Source organism: Hoplias malabaricus, chromosome 18 (assembly GCF_029633855.1).
Source record: "Hoplias malabaricus isolate fHopMal1 chromosome 18, fHopMal1.hap1, whole genome shotgun sequence".
Lineage (NCBI taxonomy): Eukaryota > Metazoa > Chordata > Actinopteri > Characiformes > Erythrinidae > Hoplias > Hoplias malabaricus.
In genome coordinates, this window is record NC_089817.1 from 8,418,691 (window position 1) to 8,442,053 (window position 23,363).

Consider the following 23,363-nt stretch of genomic DNA (forward strand, 5'->3'; position numbering starts at 1 on the left):
CTTCTGCTTGGATGAGTTGAAGGTCAGTGTCAGGAGAGTCAGAGACAGAGAGAGAGAGAGAGAGAGAGAGAGAGAGAGAGGCTGAAACTGAACATGATCAAGGCCAGGCCATTTATCTGAACCTAGCCATGAAGACAGCAAGCACTTCCAACACGGCCGGCCCTCATCAAATACCAAACATCGAGATATGACACCACTCACACTGTCTGATCGCAGTTTGATAAGATATCCTCCATGTCTCCCCCGTTCGGTGTCAGGAACTAAAGCATTCCATTCTAAATGAGGTGGAGTGGTAGTAGGACGGATAGCTGCCATCCGCTATAACTGTGTCCAGACAGGGGTCATGCTTCGGAAAACCCCATGAATTTTCATCCCGGCAGTTTCTCCAGGTTCGACCCTGACTGTGTCGCGGAAACGAGCTCGGGAACCCAGAGCCACTGCACTGGAACAGCAGCAAATGAGCTTCGCTGCATACACAAGCGCACCAGAGCGGGACATGTTAAGGTCAATGATTTAATGCCGTTTTCACATACTGGAAGACCAATGCACACAAACACCTGCACAGTATTCACAGATGTGCAGACTGGGCAGGGGAAATACATGGCAAGACCTCACACATCTGGAAATGTGAAAATTCACATATATTTCTAAGCTTGTTTTATTGCTTTATTTGTTTGTCTGTTTATTGTTATATGAGTGTGTGTTCCTTTCCTTGCACCCATGGATACTGGGTATAACCACGCGGTCACGGAAAATGTATGAATTGATAAAGGAATGAACTAATGAATGAAAACAGCTGTATGAGTTTGCTCTTGGTGTCAGTGTGTGTTTGTGTATGTACCATTGCCTATACCGGTTGCTCTGGTTGTGGCCCATTCAAAAATATGTAAGTGGGCTGATTTTGTGACATCACAAATTATTTTAAAACATCGTATTTTTACAGGTTTGCCTTCACATTTTGAATATATTAAGCCTGTGTTTCCACTGTGATGAATGAAATCCAGAGGCTGAATTCATGTGCAGAGTACGTTTAATGTTAATACTGAAGTTGTAGTCAGGACACGCAGGGGTCAAAACACAGGGAGTCAAACATAAACTCAAAGCTAATCCATAGTCAAAACACAAAGCAAAGGCTCAGAACCAGGAATCAGCAAAAACGACACGGCTCGGAACTCTCTGGAACAAACAGAGAGGGTTTACACTGAGGCTTCACAACACAGGACTGAAACAAAGGGGTTTATAAAGGAGACCCTTAATGAGTCCTTAAATCACTACAGGTGTGAATCATTGCCTAGGGGTGGAGACAAGATGGAGCTGGAGCAGGACTGAACCATGCACTGGGAATTATGGTTCAGTCCAGATACATCTTTGGACAATGTCTGATATAACATGTCAAAATAGCCCATGAGTAATTGAATTTCGAATATTTTTTTAGAAGATAATTTAAATATAATAATGTTTATTCCAACACATCATGGATATAATCATCATTTTGTCTTTTTTTAATTCACCCAGGCTTCATCTTATGGCCACACCATTGAAAGAGCATCCAGTGATGATGTAAAATGAAGGTGACATTGAAAATGTCAGTGAGGACATTAATTAATTCTGTACAAGCAAAGAATCACCAAAACAAACACATCATTAGTGGACCACCTTCACTGTCTTCTTGAGTGTAATTTATTCCAGGGATCCATGCCAGGACTCGGAGGATTAACGAGAAAATCTTGATTCCACTGGAATTGATGGTAATTAACAGCCATTCAAGTCATTCCTTTTCTTTTCAGAGCTCAAAACACATCCAGCAGCATCTCAAAACAAACGACTACGTACAGCAGAAAGTCAGCATCTGAATCCCCCTGCATTTCCATCAATTATTGAGCTGCAGATCTTCGGCTGATCTGGTGACTCCTGCTGACCTTTGGGGAGGGCACTTAAGTGGCGTTCTGTGGAGAAGGAGATCTGCGGATCGAATTCTCACGCTTTAAGTGCACACTTTGAAGCGGAAGGCGAGCTTAATAAATTTTTTATTCGCCGCTGTTCAATTAGTGTGTAATCAAGACCGGGCTTTGCTTACCAAGACCACGAGACTCATTCTCCAAATGTCATCTCCACTGTCGGAGGATAGAGTTAAATGCTCCCTGGAGGAGAAGCGGTTAATATCAGTGTGTTTTGCAAAGCACATCCTCTTTAAATTACACCCTTCCCCAGAAAAAAGAAAAAAAAAAAGGTCTTTTGGAGCGATGCCATTACTTAACCACTATAGGGTTCTCTGAAGACATTTCGAATGTAAAATGATACAAATAAATGTGGTAAATTGCAACGAAACTGGTTTTATTTATGACTCAAAACCTCATTGTTTAGATTAACAAAAAAGACATCTTCCCTATTCAATGTTGTACAGTTTATAAAATATAAACATGGTTCATCAGTGTGAATTTAAAAGAATGTCTTCCTCTGGTAACAAGCAGTTTAGCTGTGTTTTATTAGACTGAAATACATACTCAGATTAAACCCCATTTTATATGGATTCAACTTCAAAACCACCTTAAATCATCTTCTGTCTTGTCACATTTTTTTTGTTTGTTTACTGGGCTTTTACTGTCGTTGTTACATTAATGATTTTCGTTGAGTCCAGGACCTGGAATTCTACAAAGCTCTTTAAAAGTAAAATTACATACATTTCTTTTCTTTAAATGAAGTGTCCATAGACAACATAACTTTGGTGATAGCTTTGCATAGTGGAAATATAAAAATTCCTAAATTAGTACTTATATTTTATACTATTGCAATGTTAAAGCAGCAGTCGTTGTCTCCAATGATTCTTCCTAAGGCTATAAACCAGGGGTCCTCATACTTTTTAATCAAAGGGACAGCTCACAGGGCTGCAGTCAGACGAAAACATCTAGGAAAAAAACAATATGTCGTGAACATTTTTATTTCTAGACTAAAGTCACAATATTAGAAAATGTAAAGAGCTGGATTAAAGTGGCCCTAAAACACCATCGAAGCTGGTGGCACTGTCCCTTAAAGGCTAAGCACTAGCAATATGAAAGTGTCAAACAAATAAATACAGTTTAAGTTCCTAACTTTATTGATAGTCAGAAAACATGTTATTTCTTAGTAATTCAAGGAATAAGGTTTAAAAGACCGTTGGTCCCCCCCCCCCAACGGTGTTCAGAAACTCCAATAGGCGTTTTGCCTGTGACGTAGATGGTGGACAACAACTCTAGAAGTTGCACTTAATGCAAGGTGATGAAAATGTGTGATGTTTTTGGCTGCAATCATTCAATGTACAGTGGGACATCTGTGAACAAATGGCCCAAAGATCCCAAAATATCCAGAAAATGGACTAAATTTGTCAACTTTAAACGGGCACTTTGGAAAGGACCAAATTTCATTTCACTGGCGCTTATCCAACAATATGGGCATGTAAGGACACCAACGAAAGGTGTTCAAGAGCCTCTGTAACATGGAGGTAAACAGGGTAAGGACGCTTACTTCGCCTGTTTTAGTTGGTGTTAGTTAACGTTAGCTTGACTCGCTAAACTCGGTGGCTCAGATTATACTCGGCTACGTAGCTGCATTACGGAGGTTTAGTGTCGGATGAATTCGAGTTCGACTTCGATCACATTTACAAGAATAACGGTACCTCTACATTTGAGTTTAGCTTATTGCTAGGCTATTGTCATGAATAATGTTGGTTATTTAGCTAGATACTGTCATAACGGTCAGTCATAACGGTGTTTTACCGCGGCGTTGTTCGGCTGTTGTCCACCAGTGACGTCACGGTCGCGTTCAAGAATTTCCGTAGCGAGCTCGGGTTTTTCCATCAATTTAATAAAATTGTCAGTTTTAAAGCAAATTAAGCTGCTATTTTCATTGTAATTCATACTTATATATGTCAGTAACTACAATAATGTGAAATATTCATGGAGGTCCATTAAGTGGTGCTTAGCCTTTAATCAATATGACACGTGATATGGATGGCGTCTCTCAAGAAGTCGAATTCTTACAGTGCTTTGTTTTCTTACAGCCACAGCCTCTCACACTTTAGGGAGAAATGGTGTGAGTTCGGGAGACGGGACTCTGAGTAGAAAACGGGACCTTAACTGTTACCAAAAACATTGACTAGACACTGAGGACCAAAACAATTGCTAGGGACAATTAGAGACCAACTCCACGCCATTGGCCAGACAACATGCGGTATGCTGCCGTAGTTAAAGGGGCCTGTCAAATTAAAGCAGCAGGCCGTTTATGGCCAGTGGGCCTTAGTTTGAAGACCCCTGCTATGAACACTCATCCCTACATAGAGGATCTGCTCTACATGGAAGACCCGCTCTACATAGGATTTATTCAGGAACTAAAAAGCAAGTTGTAGTTTCTAGACGACATGTGCAATTGACAAATGTATGTGAGATATGTTTCTGTGATAAAATGCTACACCGAATAAAAAGCAGCTGATGAGCTGATTATCAAAAGTGCTCATGAGCTAAACTTTAAAAAACAAAGTGCATGCAGGTTGAGCAGGCGGGGTGTGTTTTTATAAAGCGATGACTAACCTACTTCTTTTTTGACCCGTTCTCTGGGGGGTTGTAGCACTCTTTGAAAAATGGCATCTGCGTGTTTTTGAGCGCGCTCTTGATCTTGGAGGCGAGCGGCCAGAGCCAACAAACAGGAACTTTCTGAGCATGATGCATATTCAAGTAGAAAGCCGCACTTTCCAATAACAGATGATGTATGTGTTCATATCATTTTCCATAATCCCTTGAGGTGCATCCTTTTTTTTCCTTTGCTTCTGTATTTCTCTCTCTCTCTCTCTCTCTCTCTCTCTCTCTCTCTCTCTCTCTCTCTCTCTACTTCTTTTGGAGTCCGGCACCAGCACGGCTCTCGATTCATTCTCCTCCAAGACACATCAGCGCTTCTGTTTTGTCTGCAACACACAAAACCGTCTGTTGTGCCATCTGGGACTTTCCCTTTCCTCTTTTGTCCTCTCTCTCTCTCTCTCTCTCTCTCTCTCTCTCTCTCTCTCTCTCTCTCTCTCTGTGCTTTCCCTCTTTCTGCACCCTTTTTTCTTTCTCTTTCATTCTATATAACCCTCCCTCTCTGCTGTGGAACCTAATTGAAGCTCAATATGTATATATATATAAAATGGAGGAGGACTGAGGAAAACAAACACAAACACTAACAGAAACACTACACTCTGTAATAGATTGGTGTTCAGAGCAAAGATTAAGCATCAACCTGGTGACTTTGATCCATGATAAAATAAAATAAAATAATTAAAATAAGATGTCACAGTGCAGAGGAAGTGAATAGCTGCAGAGAAGAGCCTCGGTACAGTAAAAACAGGTACAGTCAATTAAACAGACACACCGACTCCACGGGTCAAATTACTGCATTCCAGTCGTGCTGAATCATCTCAGTAACAACAGTCTAAACTTTACGCCACAACTATACTCTCCGAACTATTGCTAACCTAGGAAACTTCTGCCACATTAAAAAACACGTCTCAGGATTGTGTGTTTCGTATTTATGATTTAGTATCTCTCATAATTATAACATACTATGGCTTGATATCCCAATGATGACTTTATGAATTATGAATGTCATGGTTATAACTTTTATAACCCCACAGTCCAAAAACACACGTTGGTAGGTGGATTGGCGACTCAAAAGTGTCCGTAGGTGTGAGTGAATGTGTGTGTGTCTGTGTTGCCCTGTGAAGGACTGGCGTCCCCTCCAGGGTGTATTCCCGCCTTGCGCCCGATGATTCCAGGTAGGCTCTGGACCCCCCGCGACCCTAAATTGGATAAGCGGTTACAGATAATGGATGGTTATAACTTACTAAGTATCTCACAGTTATGATGTTTTATCTCATCATTATGACTTACTCTGTCATAGTTATAAGACACAAGTCATAATTGTAATAAGCTTTTTCATTACTACAACATACTATTAACTTTTTTTTTTTAATTGTGCAAATGAGTTTGAATGCTTTTGGTCGGTTTTTCTCAATGAAAATAAGTAAATTCGTCTTTTACAGATTTAAAAATGAATATTTCGTGCAAATCCTAAAGCAGGATTTCTATTTATTCGCTACAAGTAAAAACAAATAAACGAACATTTTAAATGTGCCATGAACTGAGTGTTGATTCCCAGCTTTGGCAGGAGAACCACACTAGACTGTAGCATGATTCGAACTGTAATTTGCTGTAGATAAATGCATCTGCCAAATGCCGTAAACGTATATTAACGAAACGTGTCGCTGGGGTGCCCAAACTTTTGCACACTATCTATATACTATCTGCTGTGTTGCATGATTGATTTGTTTTGTGGGATGATGTGTAGCAGTTGTTCTAGCAACCAGTCATCTAGATGGATGCAACCGATTCATTGTGGGCCCCTGAGACAGCGGTCAACATGCAGATGACTGGGGCCGGCCGCTCCTCTTGCCGAGAGCCAGATGTGATGAGGTCAGCGGTGATCTTGTGGGGAGACTGCAGGGGTTAATGATGACTGATGTTCAGAAGCTTAAAGAGGTGCTGGACCCTGTCACGACACAAACACAGCACTGTGTTCACACCCAATTAAACGCAACACACTAATAGCAGCGATCATCTCACTGCAGAACGCTCGTAACTCCTGCTTGTGGTGGTCTGGGAAGAAGGATGGAGGAGACCCTCTAATATTTCAGCTCAATGAGTCCTGGCTGCAAGTGCAAATGAGGGGAAATCAGGCAGCCCCACACATTATTAACATACATTTTCCTCGGCTGACTGCTGCGCCAGCGCGTCTGTCTGGAGGCAATTAGAGCACTTAACGCCTGATACCCCCACTCCAGACCCCCACTCGCTGATCTCTTAATACACCCCACTGGCTTTCCACACATCTGCTCACAGTCACACATTTCCAGGAACCTGGAGGTTGTGGGTTCGAGTCCTGCTTCGGGTGACTGTCTGTGAGGAGTGTGGTGTGTTCTCCCTGTGTCTGTGTGGGTTTCCTCCGTGTGACTGTCTGTGAGGAGTTGGTGTGTTCTCCCTGTGTCTGCGTGGGTTTCCTCCGGGTGCTCCGGTTTCCTCCCACAGTCCAAAAACACACGTTGGTAGGTGGATTGGTGACTCAAAGTGTCCGTAGGTGTGAGTGTGTGAGTGAATGTGTGAGTGAATGTGTGAGTGTGTGTTGCCCTCTGAAAGACTGGTGCCCCCTTCAGGGTGTATTCCTGCCTTGCGCCCAATGATTCCAGGTAGGCTCTGGACCCACCGTGACCCTGAACTGTAAAAACGCTTACAGATAATGAATGAATGAATGAATTTGAACACAGCAGCTGTCCTATACACAGTGTAAAAAATCATGAGGAATGGACCAATAGAAGTGCTCCAAAATTACTTGGAAAAAATATATATATTTACATTGTCATCCTTCAAAATTTATGAAGGTGTTTTCATTTTCCTGGAAAATTATTATTTTGAAGATTCATGTCTATGTTAAAGGGGACATTTTATACCTCTTTTTAAACAAATTAGAATAGGTCTATGGGCTGTACGAAACAGGTTCATGAAGGTCTTTTCACAAAATCAGAATCACATAAAGAGACCTCACCAGCTATATTCTTGCCCGTTTCAGTCCCTTTCAGAATGACTGTCATTTTTATGTAAATAAGCTGTTGTTGGCCACTCCTACCCATCTCATGTTTATGCAGGTGAGGGGTGGTGCCAGGCTGGTTCTATGCAAATTTTCTTATTGTGATGTCACAATAAGGGAGTTATCCAAATGGCTTGTTGAAGCATATGATTCCTGACACCAAAATCTTTCAACGCTTTCATTTTTCAAGCTTGGAATGTTTATAGGAGCAGTAGAGACCCAAGTAGAAATACAAAAGCATGCAAAATTGAGTTTAGAATAACAGGCTCCCTTTAAGTGCTTTATGTCATAATAATGATCATAATATCAAACAGAATTGAAATCAATATGAAATGATAATATTCCAATACATTTGGTCATGTTCCTGTTGCTCCAGGTAATAACTATATTTTCTAAGGGTTAAAGTGTTTGCACACAGATTCAGGGATCAGTCCTCAGAATCATTAAGTAGATGTCAGGTCTGCTTCATGTTTTCAATGCTCATCCCTGGAGGACGACTGAACACCATCAGCGTTCACACACAAGCTCGGGTTGCCAGAGATTTGTCCAAAGCTAGGGCTGGAAAAGCCGCTAATTCCCCAGCAGCGTCAGCAGAGCTGAAATAGGAAGCTGTCGGAGGGAAAAGACACACAAAAGTCCTCCTTTCTTCCACCTGCTTGAGATGATTTAAGCCCAATGAATCCCTAATTAATTCTCCCTGCCACCTTGGCTGGCCAGATTGATGTGTCTCCTTGAGAGGCAGAGGGTAGGACACAGAGCGGTGATGGGGCCATGTCTCTGTCATTCAGCTGTCCCACACTGTCCAGCACCACTGCTCCGTCACCTCACATTTAGGCCACAGCAAAACCATTAGCCGCCAGCTGAGGTGAGAAAAGAACCTTACACCGTGATCTATACTGGGAACAGGATGGCAGGTTTAAGGGGTGTGGGGTTAGATGTGTTTCAGCCTTGTATTGGGAATCAGATATTAATGTTATATTAGATTATGAGCATCATAAAGATAAGAGATGGTGATCCATCATACCAAAGTATGTAATTCCAGTGCTCCAAAGCACAATGCTTGAATGCTTTGTACCTCTATAGCTTACAACTGGCACTGAGCATGTGTCATTAGGCTCATGTACAGCTGTTCCGTGACTTACCTTTTCATTTAACATTTTTCTATGTGTCCAAAAAGGGAGTGTATTAAAGTGGCTAAATTCAGCCATTATAAGGGGAATATAGGGGAATACACATATTTGGGTATATGATGTATCTTCATAATGTCAGCTTTAAAGAATATGGAGAAATCTTTCAATGGGGAATATGTTAAACAAGGATTTTTTGGAACAATCCTATTGGGTCATTCATCATGATATTTAAGCAAAATTAGATTGCTCATATTTTGTCCAAAAACTAAATGAATAAATGCTCTGAGTAACAATGAAAAACGTACAATTTCAAGTGTGAAGTTGTGTTGTTGTAGTTTCAGGAAACAAAACAAGAAATGCAATCTGACAGATCTATTTTTTGTTTCTGCCATTATTAATATTTGTGCTACCATCTCCCATACAATTTGCAAGGACCACAAAAATACACATGATGGAGACACTTGGAGCCAGTGTCGTCCAACACATCACGGTAAGCCAGCTCATGTTTAGCCTTTTTTTGTACCATTTCAGGTCAGCCAGCTGTAAATACCACACAAATTGCCCTGAAAATCTGTCTTTGGAGGGAAATGGAGCCCACTGTATAACATATGAAGCCATCTTCTTCTGTCGCCATGTGGTTATTTGTTCCTGTCTGTAATACAATATCATCATGTTAGTGGCAATAAAGTGGCATGGAATAGGATCAACAGATTCTTAACAAGGCATTAGGGAGGCCTATGGGGACTGTTCACACACAAGTCCATTACTTAGCCACTGGGTCATATATCTCTGCCTGCAGATGGCTTTCCCTTTTAAGTGTCACCTGACACCATCGCCTCCACAGCCTCAGACCTTCCTTTGCTTTTTCGCCTCTGATGAGAAATTGAAAGGTACAGAAAATCCTCCATGCAGGGGTATGCTTCTTATTCAAAAGGGTCATATGCAACTAAAGACCTATCATATGGCAAAAAAAAAACTCCACAACCAAAGCCAGAGCCACCAGAATTTTTCCTTTTTTATTAATTTTTTCTTTACTTTTCTTTTTTTCTTTGGTTAAAGTGGAATCCTACAGACTTTTAAACATTTCTGCATTAACTCTAGTGTAAAAAAGAAATGAGAAAAGCTCTTACTGTTACACAAGATAGATACAAATATTAATCAATAAGTCAATAAGCCTCTAAATCCAGTAACTTTGCCAAACTTTCCACTTTGGCATCAATGCTGTAATAATGAAAATAAAATGATAATATTGATAATTGTACAGAAATACTATTGCAATCCTATGAAAAGTCTCAGGCTATTTCAAAACATAAATGATGTGAAAAGTCTTGGCACGTTATTATAGTCTTATTCTTATTCCTATGTAAAAAGTTCCTACAGCATCTGTGCTTTTAAGCTGCGCAGACACTGAGATTTCAAAAAGTCATATGCTTGGATGACAAATGCAGCTGCACATTTGAATGCTCACTCCAGTATAGAAGCTCAGTACAGTATGGAATCCTGTGCCATATTGAAAAAGCATATGGCTTTGCTGAGTTCTGCCATATTTCACTCTGAAATTCTCTCCCTGATGTCAGAAGAATTGTTAAATGAGCACATGTCTACTTTTGGCCAATAAGTGTGCACAGAGATGTGCTATGATTTCACCTGCAATGTACTTTTTCTCACTCACTCACTCACTCGTGTTTAGCAGGTTGAATATTGTACACCAGGGGGTGATATTAACACCCAAGAAGCTTCAGATGAGTGGTGCTTTGCATCAATAACACGTCACACTTTAAAATTTATCAGTTATTCCAAGTAATTCCAGTTGTTATAAATGTTGCTTTAGTCAGGTTTAACCAAACACTGCCAACTGACACTTCCAGGTAAAAGCCTTTTGTAGGTTTATGACATTTGTCATGAAAGGCTTATAAATGTGTCATGTAACATACAATAGGTCATGCTTGGGCTGCAGCCTTGGCCTAAAGGTTAGAGACCGGGCTTAGTACCTGAAGGTCACCAGTTCGATCCCCAGGACTGGCGGGAACATCCATGGCTGAAGTGACCTTGAGCAAGGCACTGAACCCCCAGAATGCTCCCCGAGTGCCGGGGATCACTGCCCGCTGCTCTGGGTGTGTGTTCACAGGTTAAATGCGGAAGACGCATTTCATTGTACGTTGTACAGTGACAAGCAATTGCACACAGTAAGGTGTTACTGCACTAACTACTTTGTTGTGAGACATGTCTGGAGCAGTTAGTTAGCTCTGAGCTGGTGTCATGCTCAGAAAGGCTGGTGCTCGGGTGACATGTGTCCTACACTGGCAGTGTGCTGCTAATGAAACCTCAGCCAGAAGCTTTCCAGACCAGCTTCACGCCTCAGTCCTCCTCCAGACTCAAGGAGAGAGAGAGATAGAGAGAGAGCTGTGAAATCTCAGTGCCACTTTTCACACTGACTCATAATGTAAAGCATCCATGAGTAATGTCCTCTCGTTAGCAAGGTCTGGAGAACACGTTACATTCTTAATACTGCTATCATTTTGACTGCCATTATCGGAAAATTAAGCTCCACAATCATGACACTGCTTCTATGCATTTAACATTACAGTTTAATATAGAACATAATCATATGCTTGTGGTTTCACTGTCATAAAACAAGCTTCTACTGCTGATTACGACTGAAATGTAAAAGCTCTATATTATGGAGAAAACATATTTATTTATTTATTTATTTATTTATTAAAAGTGAACAGTTGATTTCTATGCTACATGTATGTATATACACATGGGAAGTTTGCTACAGAAGCACATTGCGCTCAGTGATCTTATGATGCTGGAGAAAGAAGCGTCAAATACTTAAGAATACGCCTAAGGCTGTTACACACTACTGTAAATCAGCAGTAAATAAGACAGCGTGCTCATTTTGAAAGCATAAAGGATGGTAAGAAAATGATAAAGCCAATGAAATATTACAGTTTTACAGTTGGTTTTGATAATAAAATCCACACAAACATCATAAGTAGGTTTGTGTAGACAAAAGTGCACAGGAAACAAATCTTAGGATGTGTGCTCTTCAATCAAAGCATGTCCAAAATGAGTGGCATGTAAGTGTCTTTTTCACTCTTCAAGTCTTGTAGAGTGTTTCAACATCAGAATACATTTAAGCAATGAAAAAGCAATTAGAGCAAAACCAAAATCATCTTCTGGAAAAAAATATTCAAAATTTTGAAATAAAGTTAACCCCTTTTCCTTCGTTTGGCCACCATTTCATCTACTGTAAGTCATCCACATTAATACCCCGATGTGTCACTGATATTGTGCATGTATTTATTATGTATATAATGGACATGGTCAAATAAAATTGGACATTTCTAGGTCTTTACTTTGCTGAAGTCAGAAACTTTGAACAACAGAGCATGTGTATATGAATATAACTAACATATTGCATTTATTGTTCATCAGATTAAACACTACATGGTGAGTTCTTATCGCTCCAAACTCTGCTCTGAATAAACTCTCACTCACTCAGAAAAAAAAAATACACAGCAAAAGCAGCAATAAAAAGCCTTGTACATCATTAATGCATTGATAGGTGGCATAGGAATACACAGAAAACTCTGATTCACTCTGAGCAACATTAACATGCACACGCCAGGACTCCCCTATCAGCGGATTAACACCAGCAATCTTAAAAAACTGAAAGGTAAGTCTCAGACTCACACAGTCCATTGGAAATCACCACAGGATTTCGAGAGTCGAGAGTAAGTGTGTGTCTCAGACAATTGGCAAAGAATGGATGCTTGAATTCTAGAAGTACAATGAGTTCTAAATGACCCAAGCAACGTTAACATGCACACGCCAGGACTCCCCTATCAGCGGATTAACACCAGGAAAAACAGCTAAATATGCCTGTCGGTATCCACTCCGCTGGCCAATTGGCCACTGGGGATTTTTAGAATGAGGCTATTTGAAAAACATTATTTTGCCAGTCATTTTTGAACATTTCTATTGCTCCAGTCATGATGCAATTTCCCCACAGTGCAAGAGCTGGCAATTTTGGATTCTTTCAAAAAATAAAATGCAGATGCTTGGTTATGTTCTGGCAGCAACAGTATATAACCTAAAAATCATGATTTTATAGGCTTCACATTTAGAAGTGTTGCAAACTGGGTATATGATGTGTTTCTGGGAGCAGCTGAAATCCTCCAGTGGAAGGAGCTGAGATGATGACGTTAAGCTGTTTTATCCTCAGGGCTCAGGAAGCTCCGGGCACAAAGTCTGAGCGGCATTCTTCAGCTTTGCCCCAGGAGCAGACTGCTGAGATCCAGCTGCAGACGCTAATAAAGCCATCCTCTGCCATCCTCTTGTTTGCCAAATTAGGATATATTATCATTTAAAATTCCCCTACAGACTTCTTTCCATTATTTCAACGGGAGGTTTTATGGAGAGACTATGGAAACACCATTTGTCCTTCTTTAAGATAAAAGACACTTAATTACTTCCATTAATTAAGTCCGTCCAGGAGGATTTTCCACTCGTTCCATTGTTAATGTGTCTGCAGGAATATTTCCTTTTCTCGTGAAAGTTTAACGGATTGCTAGAGACCATTCTCCACTCGTTCCCTTTGTTATTATCTGAGAAGTGTGGGAGGGTGTGTGGGCGGTGGGGGGATCTCGGGCAATTCTTTGATAATTTGAACAGATTTAATTCTCTGGTGAACAACTGTTCAATGACACTATGTCAGATATCTGGGTTGTCATTGAGGAATAAGGAATTTAAAGGAATACTTCAGAGTTTTTCAGCCTAAATCTCTATCTGTGGCTTCTGTGGCATATGCTGGATTACCACCTACGGGGATTCTGATGTGTTTCCCTTTGCTTAGGAAAGGGCAGAACATATGTGGACTCAAAATGCAGTTGTATATGTGCAGATGCTGAATCCCACTTTTTTTTTAATTATCAGGAAAGACACAAATAAACTTCTACAAAGAAATTTATAGAAGAAAACCCTACAATTACCTAATTTTTTTCTTCACTCAAATTTATCAGCTCTGCACACCATATAGTTGCACGTTGTAGTTCTACAATAGCATGAGCTCCTCTGCATATATTGTTAGCTTCCTTTCACCCTGTTCTTCACTGGTCAGGACCGCCACAGGAGCATCACAGAGCAGGTGTTATCTGGATGGTGGATTGCACTGATGTGGTGGTGAGTTAGTGTGTTGCACTGGTAAGAATGGATCAGATACAGCAGCACTCCTCGAACAATAATACAGCAATAAAAAGCCTTGTACCTCATTAATGCATTGATAGGTGACATGGGAATACACAGAAAACTCTAATGCACTCTGAGCAACATTAACATGCACACGCCAGGACTCCCCTATCAGCGGATGAACACCAGCAATCTTAAAAAACTGAAAGGTAAGTCTCAGACTCACACTGTGCATTGGAAATCACCACAGGATCTGTTTTAAAAAAATAATGTTGTCTGCTTAGGGTTCTTCAATCAAAGCAAGTCCAAAATGAGTGGCATGTGTCTTTCTCGCTTTTTGAGTCTTGTAGAGTGTTTCAACATCAGAATACACATCAGAGTTAGCAATGAAAAAACAATTAGAGCAAAACCACAGACCAATTTAGAACGGAAGAAATAATCAAAGGTTTGAATTAAAATTAACCCCTTTTCCCAGTGGCCTTTTTGGCCACAATTTCCACAGTTTCATCTACTCTAAGCTATCCACATTAATACCCTGATGTGTCACTGATATTGTGCATGTATTTATTATGTATATAGTGTACATGGTCAAATAAAGTTGAACATTTCTAGATCTTCACTTCGCTGACATCAGAAACTTACATTTATTATGAACAATGGAGCACATGTATAGGAATATAATTAACATATTGAATTTATTGTTCATCAGATTAAACACTACAGGGATGAGCTCTTGTCGCTCCAAACTCTGCTCTGAATAAGCCCTCACTCACTCAAAAAAAAATTAAATAAAATACACAGCACATGCCAAACACAGCAATAAAAAGCCTTGTACATCATTAATGCATTGATAGGTGACATGGGAATACACAGAAAACTCTGATTCACTCTGAGCAACATTAACATGCACACGCCAGGACTCCCCTATCAGCGGATTAACACCAGCAATCTTAAAAAACTGAAAGGTAAGTCTCAGACTCACACTGTGCATTGGAAATCACCACAGGATTTATTTAAAAAAGTCTTGTTGCCTGCTTGCAATGTCGAGAGTAAGTGTGTGTCTCAGACAATTAGCAAAGAATGGATGCTTGAATTCTAGAAGTACAATGAGCTCTAAATGACCCAACACAAGGCAGAAGGGCCCAAGGCCGATGCACTCAGTTTGCCATTCAACACCAGTGGTCTCTCAAGTTCTTTCATTCACTGGACATGTCTATAGTGAACTGACCTAAAATGTGCTGTCTCCAGCCAAACCTTTGCAAATATAGGTCTCTCTCTCTCTCTCTCCTCGGTGCATAGGCGCATTTATGCAAATGCAATGTTTACCCTCTCGATTGACTTAGGCTTTTCGCTCTTTGCAAAGACCCGAGGAAAATACGCTAAACAAATCTTTTCAAGTTGATGGTATAGAGACGATGAATGCAAAAAAGGCCAAATATTGAAAGTGGAGCCAACGTGTCAGAGTGGAGAGCCCCGGCCCAGGCCCAGCACGGTGGGGATCCGACGCGCTGCTGGAAAAGAGGGAATTTTTGTCATTATTGCCTCAGTGACATGAAAAGAATACGCAAATGAAAGCCTGCCACACTCTGAATGGGGATGGGATTCTGCCATTGTGTCGGCTTCCCCCACAGCAGCAGAAGGAAGGAGAGAAAAAAGCATGGAAGCGGCGTTGAAATAGAGTCACGTTCTTGTTTAAATGATTGTTTGACTTTCCCATGGTCCCCTAGCTCTCCTCCGTCTAATGAAGAGAGACAGTGTGACAGGCCTTGTGCTGGCAGACCCCGCTAAATTTAGCCGTCCTCATCCAGCTGTCTCCACAGGTGGAGGCTGTTCCTGAAGGGCTCGGCAGGGTAGGGTCATGCCAGTTCAGAACAGCAGCACTCCCCAAGCAGTACACACACATACACACACACTCCCCAAAAAACAAATCCCACCAGGGTTGGTACAGGAGCTATTATTTATAGTGTCTTACCCAGCACAGATAAAAATGGAATATTCATGGAACTGCACAAAGTTATTGCTATTATTCCCCCCTGTTTGCATTTAAATGGCTAAAATAGAAATCTCTCATAATCAAGCTGCTTTAGGAAACAGGAGACAGGACCCTCCCTAAATTGGAACCTGATTTGTAGCTGTCAAGGAGCTGTTACTGGGAAATAGAAATAGAAATAGACACAAAAGAATACAACTAGCTCTAGAATACAGAGAGTGTGCATCTGAGCTGTGGAGTAATGGTTTACATTTCCATCTAAATTTGTCACTGGGATTAATCCCATCATAAGGAGCAGATGCAGCAGCTGTTCAAGGTGGATACAAATCCCTGTAGATTCCTTTGGAATACTGAAAGCTACACGTCTCATGAAAATTACGGAAAATGTGGGCACAACATGTCATTTTTGACTCGAAATAAAAGAAATGGGGCAACACAGTGGCCCAGAAGGTAGTGTCCCTACCACACAGCTCCAGGGTCTTGGGGTCCTGGGTTCTAATACCACCTTGGGTATCTGTCTGTGAAGGGGATTGTGCGTCCACCCTGTGCCTGTGGAGCTTTCCTCCCACAATCCAAATAAACACAGATTGGTAGGTGAAGCTTCCCACTCGTATGTGTGTGTGTGTGTGTGTTGCATTGTGTGGGGGTGTGTTCCTGCCTTGTGTTACATTTATTTGTAAATTACATTTAAAAAAGGCAGGCTATATCTTGCATATGTAACAACAGTGTTCATTAGTCACTGAACAGCATCAGATCTCATGTTGTCATCTGTCCGTACTGGATTCATATTTCTGAGTGTATAATAATCATTACGAGGTTTTTGGACATAAATGGGCTTCATTAGGTTCATTGGGGTGAGCCATTTAATGGGCTCAATAAACAATTGGTCAGTACCCATTACTCTATGCCCTGTGTCGGACATGTTCCTTTTATTTTTCATTGTCTCTTTCCAATGTCTCATTTTTATCTCTTTCAAAGCTCTGTGGTGTAGATGTGGAGGAAGATGTACTGGACTGAATCTGAATGAGGGGGGTTCAGTGTTTGTGATTCATGTGACTCTGTCTCCATCTGCCTGTTATACAATATGACTGCTGTCAAATTTAAAAAAACTCACCAATAAAAGAGTTCAGAGGGCACTGACTATTCTACTGGAGCTCTTATGTGTGTATTCACCCCCAGATCTAAACCAAAGCCTACACTGTGTGGTTTTTAAAAACTCCTGCAGCACTGCTGTGTCTGATCCACTTGTACAAAAGCACTACGCACCACCCGAATCACACCTGCTCTGTTGTTTTTCTGTGAGGGTAATGACCTAAGAAAATGAGGTTGAAATGGACAATGAATGCATAAAAAAGGAGGTCAGTTTAATCCAACATCTAATTGCATCCAAAAATAAATGACATTTATCTTTTCACAGATTTCGGTTTAAGATGCTTTTCCCCAAGGACCCAGATGCACGTGTTTTTATTCTGATCTCATATTTGTCATCTGAGTTCACTTAAACAAGCAGCAAAAGTAGCTTTTAACATGATCTTTTGGCTTTCTTGTTTTTGAAAGGATTCATGGAGGACCATATGGAGAGATAGAGAGTGAAAAGAAATAAATAAAGGAGGTTTTCAGTCTGGCACCGCTGAAAGTTCCAGGAGCGAGGCTTCTTGCTTGAACACTGTCCAAGTCTGTCAGCGTGCTCATGACATTTTTTAAAAGCTGGAAAAAGCCCTGTCACATCTGTTGCGTTCTGATGAATTTGGCAGGAGAGCAGGTTGGCGAGAAACACCTGAACAGACTGAATTATAGGCGCTTCAGTCACACGGCAGTGCCGCCAAAACCCTAGCACATTTAATATTTACAAATGATTCATGAAGATCCCAGCAAGAGTGAATATTAAGTGTTAAACCAACGGCAAAGCTTCACTTGGTATTCTGCTAATTACAGAAAACATTCACATGACTTTGCAATGAATATTTGAAAAGTGCAGTAACAATATGCTGCTGATGATGAGTCTGTTGACTAAAGAGCAGTGCTTAGATCTTCAGGTTCCTCCATCTTTCTTTTAAAATCAATCTTTTGAAAAAGTTCAGAGGTGAAAAGTGGGGGCTCTTGACTTATAGCCTAATGCCTTCATTATTGTTTATCATTAGGAACTGATCATTTACAGATTGAATTTTAATAAAACGACATCTGCTCACAACTAAAGTATGTGTAACTTATGTAAATGTTAAAGTTAGGAATTTGAAAACATGTGAATGGTTTGCCATCTAGTGGCAAACATAGGCATGACATATTAAATACTAGACGTGCACCCATACTTCCAGTGGTCACTTTATTAGAAACACTTACACTTTTAGGAAAAGGTACTGTACAGGTTCATTACTGTTCACTAAAGGTCTTAAAGTCCAGTTTATTCCATAATGTTAAACTCTTCTCTTTTCCAGAATAAAAGCAGGTAGTGCCGCAGTCACACAGCTCCAGGGACCTGGAGGTTGTGGGTTCGAGTCCTGCTCCAGGTGACTGTCTGTGAGGAGTGTGGTGTGTTCTCTCTGTGTCTGTGTGGGTTTCCTCCGGGTGCTCCGGTTTCCTCCCACAGTCCAAAAACACACGTTGGTAGGTGGATTGGTGACTCAAAATGTGAATGTGTGTGTGTGTGTGTGTTGCCCTGTGAAGGACTGGCGCCCCCTCCAGGGTGTGTTCTTGCCTTGCGCTCAATGATTCCAGGTAGGCTCTGGACCCACCGCGACCCTGAAATGGATAAGCGGTTACAAATAATGGATGGATGGATGGTTGGTATTATCATATTCTCTAATTGAAGTTTACAAAAGCTACCCATGTATGAGTGTGTACTTACTTTCTGCATCTAAATACTGCACACTTTATTAGAAAAAGCTTACTCTATATTCATATACATTTTTTTAAATTGTTATAAAATCCTACATAATTTCCACTCACTGCCCACTTTACCATTAACACCTGCTGCTGGTAATTTTATTAGAAACACCCACATTTATTGACTAGACATTTATGAGCTCCACTTCCATTTCACATCCACTGAATAAGTTTAATTATTATGTATTATTAAATATTGTAGCTTTTTTTTTAATCCACAATTGATCAAACCCTTTCTACTTTATTAATCATTAATGTTTCTGTTCTGTTTAAAATAAGGTGGCCAATGAGGTTTAAGTTACACATAACTAAATAAAAAGTTCTGCACACAGTCATAGAATTAATTCATTAATATTACTTCTAACATTTTTTTTTTAAAGTTGTAGTCAAAATACATAATTAAACCATTTCATATTATTAGTGCACAAGTGTTTTTTTACTTACTTAATTACTTAAGGTCACTCTTTAGATTGTGTTGCTAATGACTACTGGAGATGTAGTCAATGTTACTGACAGATTAGAATAGCACAGCTTTTGTAATGCACATGTGTAGCAACCCCACTTATATATTTAAATGTAATTAAGTGTTAATTATTAAGATATATTTGTTTGATTATATAAATAAAAACTAAAAGTTGATATGGGCGGCAAGTTGGTGCAGCAGGTTAGTGTCGCAGTCACACAGCTCCAGGGACCTGGAGGTTGTGGGTTCGATTCCCGCTCCGGGTGACTGTCTGTGAGGAGTTGGTGTGTTCTCCCTGTGTCCGCGTGGGTTTGCTCCGGGTTCTCCGGTTTCCTCCCACAGTCCAAAAACACGCGTTGGTAGGTGGATTGGCGACTCAAAGGTGTCCGTAGGTGTGAGTGAGTGTGAGTGTTGCTCTGTGGAGGACTGGCGCCCCCTCCAGGGTGTATTCCCACCTTGCGCCCAATGATTCCAGGAAGGCTCTGGACCCACCGTGACCCTGAACTGGATAAGGGTTACAGATAATGAATGAATGAATGAATAAAAGTTAATATACTTTTGTATATTCATAAGCTCTACTGCTGCAATCCATCTGCAAGAGAGACTACATCGCCTTTAGTTACACTCTTGTTGCATGCCTCGTGAACATTTCATTACAGTTCTTAGAGACACATAAACATGTACAGATTCCAAGGAATATTATGTTGCATTAAATCTGTCCAGCTCTAATGTGAAGAAAAGTCCAAGCCTGAAAGTGGACTCTGGGCTTTGTGGAATGTATCATGCATCGATTTCTCACATTTCTTACTCACTACACTAGGTGGAGATGTGGTCACAAGAATCCCTTCTCTCTCTGCTCACATCATAAATCCCTGTCATCATCTGCCACTGTTTTCTTTACATAATTTTATAGATCGCAAATATTTCTTGAACACTGAACTCATTTTGAATATTACATGACGTTCATGTGATGCCCAATCCTGACAACGGATCACACCTGTCACTGTATTAGCTACGTGTTCCCTATGGGCAATAAATCAAAATGTCATTGTCTGCATGAGTGGAATCAAAACAATAACAATTTACACATCATAAAATAATCATAGGCAGCTGTGTGCTGTGTTCAGTTTACATCACAATCAACAACGGGGGGGTGAAACAGCAAAATATTACTTTACAGTATTTGAATAACACGTTTTCCCAGTACAGGATATTAATTCATTCATTCATTCATTCATTTGTTTTGTTTAATTCTACTCTAACGTTTTCAGGGTCATGGTGGGTCGGCAGGAACACACCCACACACCCTGGACAAAGCATCAGTCAATCACACGTTCACTCACACAGTCACAACAATGTGCAATTTCACACAGACAGTCCACCTACAAATGTGATTTGAACCATGGGAGGAAAGCGTAGCACCTGAAGGTACAAATTATATATAGTGATTTTTTTATTTTATTTATTTATTTATATATTTTGTGATGATTTGACAAAATGCAGCAACAGAACAGCAGTTGTTCATTTAAAAAATCAATTATAAAATTAAAAACGGTTGGTAAAAATGAATGAGTTCATATCATAGTGCAGACACACAATCAGCTACTTGTTATACATTTGTTGCTTTTTAAAGGCTCTTTACAATAGGCATTAATTTTTTTGTTTAAATAGTATTTTATCAGAAGGACTGATGATATCAATGATGAATGAGAAAAGTACATTATCAACAGTCTTTGCTCTTTGGGTCGGTGGAATGGCTTATCATCTCCCCCATTTCTGCTCATGGTGCTAGATGTCTATCTAACCGTCTATCTGCTGATGTGAAAGATTTGTGCAGTTTGCATTCTCATCCAATGCGTTATGTTGCATCAGCGGCAGTTCTGGGGGAAAAAAAGCCTTGTGTGTTGAAGGAGATGTGTTCATTCCATGTGTTTATGACAAATGTGTAATAATGGAGACACACTGATAGAGTGGAATTGGAGGTAAACAATCATTTGGGAGATATTTCTGTAAAAACTGAGGGATGAGCATAATATTTATAAAAGGAATGTGCATTATAATGTCGATTATATCAGTTTATTTGAATATACCATGATAACAATAGCAGTGCCATTTTATTGACCACATCTATGGTTATACAAGTATAAATCCGCCCCAGGATTTAGTTCAAAAAGCTTGGCCTCTCCCACCATCTCAGCCCAGCCTCAGAGATCAGAACAGAGGAAACAAAAATCTGGAATGTCCTCATGTAGTATGAGAAATGACAAGAACTCCGATTTCATTGTAATCACATTTTAACAGTTGCATTTACATGCATGCAATAGTCAAATAAAATTTTATTTGATAACCAAAATGGACCAAACAAAGACTTGTAAATGAGCGACATCATAAAACATACACAATGAACAACCACAACATCAACACCACTGACAGGTAAAGTGAATAATATTGATTATCTCATTACAGAGGGACCTGTCAAAGAGTGGGTCATATCAGGCAATGAATGAAAAGCCAGACCTTGAAGCTGATGTTGGAAGCAAGAAAAATGGATGAGCTTAAAGTTCTGAGTGACTTTGATAAGTGCCAAATTGTGATGGTCAATATGTTTTGGTCAAGGCTTCTCTAAAATGTCAGGTCTTGTGTGGTGTTAAAGGAAGGACAACCAATCAACTGGAGACAGGGTCATGTGTACCCAAGGCTCACTGATGCAAGAGGGAGCAAAGGCTAGTCTGTCTGATCTGATCCCGTAGTAGAGCACTGTAAGACTAACCGCTGAAAAGATTCATGATGGCTCTGATGAGAAGTTTGTAGAACACATAGTGCATTGCAGCGTGTTTGCTATGGGGCCCTTCACTCTCTCATGCATCAATAAACCTTGGGCAACTATGACCCTGCTACCAAATCACCAGTTGCCTTTTCTGGACCGTGTTTGGTGAGAAATCCACAAAAACTTGTCATTTTGGAGATGCTATGATCAAAGCATTATGACATCACAATGGGGCTCTTGTGAAAGTGCTTACAATTGCTGCTTAATATATGCCACACTTCACAGGTGCCATTTTAACCACACAATGTAATACAATTCACCAGTCAGTGGTTTCAATCTTGTGGGTGATTGGTGTAGAAACTACATTTATATATATATATATAGTCACATACATTACTGTACATGGTATTAACACAGACTTCCTTTGCTTCAGTAACAGCCTGTACTCTTCTGGAAAATCTTTACACCAGATACTGAAACGTTTATATGTGGATTTGAGGGTATTCAGCCATGATAACATTAGTAAGGTCAAGTACTGATGCTGGATGATTAGTTCTGGCTCACAAAACCCACTTAGACTCATCCTGAAGGTACTGGATGGGAGCTCTATCGCTCCTGGAGCCCAATGCTGTGGGATTTATATCCCTCTAGCCGACTCTTGACATTGGGCATGGTGACCTTACGCTCATGTGCAGCTGCTGTAGAGCATCCCACTTCATTTCATGCATTTCTATAGAGACTTTACACGCTGTGAGTGAGCAACTGAACATCTGTGTCTGCAATCAGTCCAGAGCTAATTTACATATATCAGCCTTAAAGGGACAGTTCAGTGAAAAATAAAATTTACATGATTTTCCACTTACCCCAGGTGCAGTTGATTGGCCAAGACATGGTTGGAGTGCCAATGCACTCCAGCCTCCCATATGAGGAGTAATAATATTTTCAAGCAAGATGTTATGTGGATGATAAAATAGTTTAGCTTATTTATTTAAATAAAATCAGTCTTTGCAATTATAAAACAGTGCATTTACATTTAGAAAACAGGTTTGTGTATTCTTTCAATGCATTTTGAAGCCAGTATATAGATATTTTGGCTTTTCTTTACAAAAGCTATTAAGATATTTCAGAACTCCAGCCTGGGTTGGATGCAGGATGTGAAGCATCACCTCGCTTAAGGGCAAGGCTGCCCTGTTCCTCCAGGTTGGTAGCAAGTTCAAGTCCCAATTTCTGAGGTCTTTAGAATCCATGGGTGCCTGGATGTTTGGTAGGAGCCCCATAACACTAGTCTGCACA